Source organism: Camelina sativa, chromosome 3, assembly GCF_030686135.1.
Source record: "Camelina sativa cultivar CO46 ecotype springtype chromosome 3, ASM3068613v1".
Classification (NCBI taxonomy): domain Eukaryota; kingdom Viridiplantae; phylum Streptophyta; class Magnoliopsida; order Brassicales; family Brassicaceae; genus Camelina; species Camelina sativa.
The window spans coordinates 17,451,460-17,458,182 of record NC_141882.1 but is presented as its reverse complement, the minus strand read 5'-3'; the positions used below and the strand labels follow the sequence as shown (position 1 = coordinate 17,458,182).

Here is a 6,723-nt window from a genome sequence, read left to right as displayed (position 1 = left end):
TGAAACCATTTCCTATTTATAAGAACCTAATATTGACTTTCAATTATCAATGTGTGCATTGTTTTAAACTCATGGATACCATATACATATTTGGATCATCTTCTTCCTTTTTACCACTCTTGTTGATCCAAGTAGCTGATTTCCTCATTAAGAATCAGTACCCCTACCCCTAAACCAAACCTTCTTTCAAGCCATGTTTATTCTTGTGTGTGTGAGGCCTATTTTTGGGATTGAGCTTGGTAGAAAGTGTTAGGTTTGAACTGACAAGAGTAAAGCCTTGTGTAGTTCTAGTTTGCATTTTTCAAACTAGATAGGACTAGGTGGTTCACTTGTTGGGTTTGGGACTTGGCTGTCATGAAAAGAAAAGAGGAAAAAGAGAAAGAAAAGAGGGTAGAGTCTTTAAAAGGAGAATGTGTTTAAGTAAAAGTCTAGTGAAAGAATGGGAAGAATAAGGTTGTTGAGAATGGTTCTAATTAAAGAAAAGAAAAGAAAGAAAAGAGAAGTCTAGCAAAATGCTTATATGTCTTAAGAATAAGAAGAAAAGAGAACCATAGCAAATAAGTAAGAATCCCCCATTCCACTAAAAAGATCAAATAAGAAACCTCTCCTAAGACTTTAAAATCAAAAGAGAAAAGGGTGAAAAAGAAGAGAAGAAGTTAAAGGGTAGCACTAGGATCAATTGGGTTTAGATTGATAGGATAAATACTTTGGGTGCCTTTGGGTAGACAAGGTTTTGTTCTTGTATGTGTCTAAGTGTTCTTACCTTTAGCATTCTTCTAAAGCTCAATCCATTTTTTATGAGAGAACCTTGATATTGATAAGCCCTACTCTAAAGAGAGACCTTCATTGTCTCTAAACCTTTTACTGCCAAGCCAAATGAGTTTAAGCATTGCATAGAATTGATTCATGTTCGTGATTAATGAATGTTAAAGGAAATGGTTGATTTGAATGCATGTGGATGTCTAAGGCTCAAATCAGTAAAGTTGTGATATGCTTGTCTAAAGTCTTTAAGTATAGCTCATTCAACTTGCATCATAGTACTAGTAACTTGGACATTGATTCTAGATAGTCTATTTGCAAGTTTTAGGAGCTGAGATCCCACTTTCAAACCTCACCTACCTTCTTTTGTCTTGATTATTTGCTTGAGGGCAAGCAAAGACTAAGTTTGGGGGTGTTGATGTTCATATATTTTACCTTGTTTTCCCTTAGTTTATTCACAACTTTTGCATCCTTTGCTATCCATTTAGGCCATTATTGTGTAGCTTTAGGACTAATCATGCATTAGAGTATAGTTGCATTGCATTTGCATCTTTTCATGCATAAACAGGTGATTTTGGAGCTTAAGGAGCATGGAAGCAATGCTGAGGAGAAGTGAAGCAATCCTGAGGAGAAAACAAGAGAGTTAAGGCTGTAGAATCAAGGTCCAGAGTCCAACTCGACCGCACCACTCGACCGTGTGCTGAGAAGGACTCGACCGAGTGGAGAATGCACGAGAGAAGCCAGCTCGACCAGCCACTCGACCGAGCACTGGTCGAGTTGACCGAGCCGTTGACTGCTTTGACTTTTTGCATTTTTAGGGCTTCCACCTCACCTCCAATATAAGGCCCTTGTACCTGCAGCCACCAAAGAGTCCAGCTTTTTAGAGAGTCTAAAACCTAGTTTTTACCTTTTTTAGATTTTATTCCTTTTGCACTTTCTTTTATTTTTAGATTTTGTACTTGTTTAAGAGAGAAAGACTAGATTCTTGTATTTTGTTTGTTTCATAACTTTCAAAATATTAAGATTTCGAGTTTTATTTCTTCATCAATATTGTAGATCTCTGTTTCATCTTTCTAATGATGCAAGTTTCATTATTTTCTGGTTTTTTGACATATTTCACCATGTGTTCTTGTGAGTAGTTTGCTTAGGACCTTGAGGATGGGTTAGGCTGGGTTGATCTTGTGGTTTATTTGATTTGGTCAAGCTTGATTGTTGTAGATCTCTTCTAGGCTAGATGATCTTAATGATGATCCTATATCTGAGAAGGTAGGGTTTGATTTCAAGCATCTTAGCATCACACCAATGTTTAAGGAGCATAGATAAGGCTAGATCTAGAGCTTACCATTAGGCTTGCTAAGAGATTAGAAGTCTTGTTTGGTTTGAGATGTATTGCTTAATGCCTGCTTGTGTAGATTCTTTACTTTGTGAGAACAAGTCTAGAAATGCATAGGTTTGATTGTTTCTTGCCATGAGAGTGGATTAAACATGTCTTAGAATAGTATGTCTAGAGATCAGCTCAAAGTTTGCTTGATATTTGTTGACCAAGTTAGATAACCACAATGATTGGCTCAGCCCATGAATCCCTCCTCAAGGCCTTCTTTGTTTATTGAAATCTTAGTCTAAATATCATTGCTTGCTTGTTGTTTGATTAGTTTTTGCATTGCTCTGTTTTTCTTGTGTTGCTCTGTTTTCACGTTTAGTCTAGCTCGACCACGTACTCGACCTACACTCGGTCGAGTGCTGCTCGAGTTCATCCCCAGAACTTGTGTTTTTGATTTGTGATTGTCTTGTTTCATTCCTGTTTCATTTCCATTGCATTCACTTAGTTTTCTGTTCATTACTTGTCTTGCATTAGTTCATTAGCATAGTGTCTATCTCTGTTCTAGTTTCATTATAGCTTTAATTTGTCTGTTCTGTTTGCATTTAGTATCTTGTTCTAGTTGTTTTTACTTTCTACATTTCATATCTCATTTTAGGATTGTTAGTGACAAACAATCTTTACAATTGGCTTGACTTAGACTCATATGCACATCTTAATTGTTCACAATCACTCAGATAGGATTGACACCTCTTATACTGCAACTGCATAAGGGGAATTGAAACACCCTGATTTCTATTCATTCCATACATCATCATTCCATACATCATTCATTCACCACACCACAAAGAAAGTCAGTTTCATCTAGGTTCTCAACTACGAAACACTAATGAAATAACAAGCTATTATCATAGAATGAAAGTCTAAAGTCTTCATACTCCGTTACTCAACTTTCGCAGGCAACGACACATGTCAATCAGCTAGTAAAAGAAGTTCGATACATTCACCAAACTCCGCAACTCAACTTACGCAGGTTACGACGCTAGGTTTCAGTATAACACCAGTATAACACTAGTTCAGAGAAGTAGGATAACGCGGTTAGCGCTCCCGTTCTCTAGATCAGCACTTGGTGATCAATCCAAGCACATGCATTAAGATAAAGATGTCCCAAAAGAACTCTAATATAAACCAAAAATAAGATGTAACAACTTAATTGAAGCGAACCATGAATTCCCCTTGAATCACCCCATAAAACCCAACAAATAAAACTACTCGCTCATGATGCAAAGAAACGACATTGATATTATAAAGTATAGCATCAAAATCAAATCAAATAAAAAAAGGGGTTCAAAGGAAACTTTTCTATTTGTCACAAAAGTAACTTGATCCCAAAAGCAATGTAAGTATGAAATAAGAAGGAGTAGAATGAGAGAGATGGTGGATCTTCAAAGGCTTCGAGAGGGACGAGAGGTTGCGGCTGCTTCTCTGGTCGTGGCTAGGGCTGCTCCCAAGCTATTGATGATGCACCCTTGAAACCCTAGGTCTTTAAGAATATTTATAGGATTTTGTCTTGGATTAGGGTTTGTAAGGGTAGAAATGTCTTCTCTTCTTATGTGATGTACAAGGGGCGGCGAAAGAGGCTTCTAGACCGTGTAGGAGGCTTGGACTGGGCCGCAGTGATGGTCGATTGGATGCTTCTCTTCACGTCTGTTTATAACACATTCTCGGTAAATCAGGCATATCTTCCCGATGAATGAATGGATTGACTTGATTCCACTTCGAGGAGAAAGATGACTCTTTCAGATTTCCAATGACACCAATCACGTGAAAATGGGAGTTCTAGAAGGTCTTCAAAAGTGGCCCGTACTGTAAAGCTCTGAATCTGTCCTGAAACGTGTTTTCATTGTTTTTTGGTCCTTTTTGATATAAAACTTGTAAAACCTTATTGAAACCTTAAATACTTGATAATAAACCTTTTATACATCAAATCTCATCAAACTAGTCTTAAATGCATATGAAAACTATAGCTAATATGGGTAAAATAATGACGTTATCAGTTAGGAAGGCTTAAATGTTTCTAGTTCGAACCTCACTTGATTCATTATGGTGTTTTCATTTTACTTTTGTGTTTAGAGGGTTCAAAAAAAAAATTTGCTGTAGGCATGAAAATCTATTGTGCCGGCCCTGACCATAACCATAACGATCACAATAACCCACCACCATAAAGATCACCACATCGTCACAACCACCCCTACTAGCGCAACCACCATGATCATTGTAACCATCATCGCAACCCCTACGATCATTGTAACTACCACCACCAACAATACCACCATACCATCACTACTACCACTATTTTATAAAAAGAATGTTTCATTTTATAGTATCTCACTGGCCCTTATCTCATTTTAATATTGTAAAACACATTATTTACAATCTTTAGTAATTCTTATCTGAATTTAAAAATTCAAATTACGTTATGTAAAGAATAAATTTTGTTTTTTTATAACTAGTGTAAAATTTAATCAGTTATTTTTATGAAATTAATTCAACAGGATAATAACAATTTTGCCATATCGTTACCACACCTTCTTTCTTCTCATGTATGCATCTCCTTTGCTCTTGCCCCATCTGATTTTTTAAGCTCTGACATTCGGTTTAATTGGGTTATTCGGTTTGGTTTATTCAATTTTTTTTTTAAAATTTGGTTATCTAAAAACTCTGCTGAATAAAAGTTTGGTTTGAGTTATTCGGTAATCGGGTTTTTGGGTCGGTTATTGAGTTTTAAATTAATTTCAAACTAAACCGAATATTTTTTCTATTTCGATTTATTGAACCGAATTACCAAAAAAAAAAGAAGATAAAGGACCAAAAAAAAGGCCTAAGCCCATTAATAAATTGTATAATTCGTAAATTTACAAAGCTTAATTCATTAATAATAAGGGTTTTCACAGTTGAGGGTGACAAATCAGCGACAGAGACATCCAACGGCGACGACGACCTCTCCTTTCAACGGAGAAAGGAAAAACATCTACAACAGACAAGATCTATCACATACCAACACGAAATCTTTCATCTGAACTAAAAAAATAAGAAAAAAAAAATTCAATATCAATGAAAATCTATGAAATTTAAAGATTTATGGAAAATAAATTTCTCAAAATTGGTCAGATTTTCGTTCTCAATTCGATTTCTCTTTGATGAGCTTACAAAACAAATAAAACCTTTACAAAATATTACAGTATTACACAAACTAATGCAAAAGAAGCAGATATTACCCATTTGAAACTCGCGACTAGGGTTTGGACAGTCAAAAGGTCGGTCTGTACACCACGTTTGAGAGAGAGAGAGGATTTGCAGATAACGAGGATGGAGAAGAGAGGTGATGATAATGATTTGATGAGAGATTGAGAGATATTTTTGGTTTTGTAAACGAGTTTGTAATCGCCTATCGCCAGAGAGAAAGAGGTGGAAAGTCAAAAGAAGAAACGAAAAATGATTAAGTTTAGGGTTAATAAATTAGGTATATATTATTCGGTTTAATTAAAACTGATCGGTTATGCCTCGCTCCAAACCATTAACCAAATTACTAACTTAATTTTGCTAATCGGTTTGGTCTGATTCTCTTCTGTCGAGAAACAAAAATCTCGGTTTAATCGATTTGATTCTCTCGGTTCTGACCAAATGCCCAGAACTAGAGTTTTTACAATTGGCCAAATAGTTACTCACTTTTCTGATGTAATTTGCTATTTTCTAATTTATCATGTTCGCATCTCTTCTTCACTGCTGTCCCTCTGTTATTGATGATTACTCAATTAATTTTTAGTGTGCTATTTTCTTAGTTAGTTATTATATATATGGTATATGTTGGGCAAAAACGCTTTCTAACTTATAACCCCTCTTTTTTTCTTTTTTTTTTTGGCCGTCGATTTATAGCCCTCAAAGCTTTGGAATAATTAAAAATACCTATAACCCAAAAGGAACTTTGATCAAACACAGAACATAGGCTGTCCTCATTCACATCGTTTGATAGTGAGGTGGGCTTTAACAAACATTGGATAAGCCAATATTGAAATGGGTCGTTAATGCCTTGATGGTATGGTAATGGTGGTGGACTATGGTTTGCGGATAACAGATTTTTTTTTTCTGCTTTTGAAAAAAGGATTCAGATAACACATATTTTACTACGTCAATAATGATTTTCAGCTCTAGGTTTCAAGAAACATATACAGTTACCTCGAGATTGAGTTTGCCAAAAATAAATTACATAAATTAAAGTAATTGTGATGGCACAATGAATGAAACCCTTCATTTTCACCTCATCATTTTCATCGTCAAATTTTCGTGATAATTGTCATCATTATATTTTTCGTCCGGTTATTCGTTATACTCTTCTTCTTCCTCTTCCTCCTCAGCTATTTCACATTCTTCCACTGAATAATCATTTCAATTTTATTTTTTTAAACTACCACAAAACTTAGTAACCCATCAAACTCCAAAACCAAAATTATTGTCTCTTTTTCGTAAAATTTGTGCAATTCATGGATCAACATAGTCAACACATGAACTCAATTATTCTTTCACTTGTATACTTACTCGGTTATAGATCCATACGCATTGAAAATTTTATAATATTTTTAAACTTT

The 6,723-nt window shown here is 35.2% G+C and overlaps 1 long non-coding RNA gene across 2 annotated transcripts; it reads right to left on the bottom strand.

The window, feature by feature from the left end:
* Positions 1-4,943: 4,943 nt before the first annotated feature.
* LOC104777516 (uncharacterized) lies at positions 4,944-5,587 on the bottom strand. Of its 2 annotated transcripts, none has more exons than XR_766301.2 (2): positions 5,356-5,587; positions 4,944-5,158 (listed from the first exon to the last, which is right to left on the bottom strand). It is a non-coding gene; the product is annotated as an uncharacterized LOC104777516 (long non-coding RNA). The 2 variants fall into 2 exon arrangements; XR_015593933.1 differs by having other exon boundaries at positions 4,944-5,108.
* Between the last annotated feature and the right edge of the window lie 1,136 nt (positions 5,588-6,723).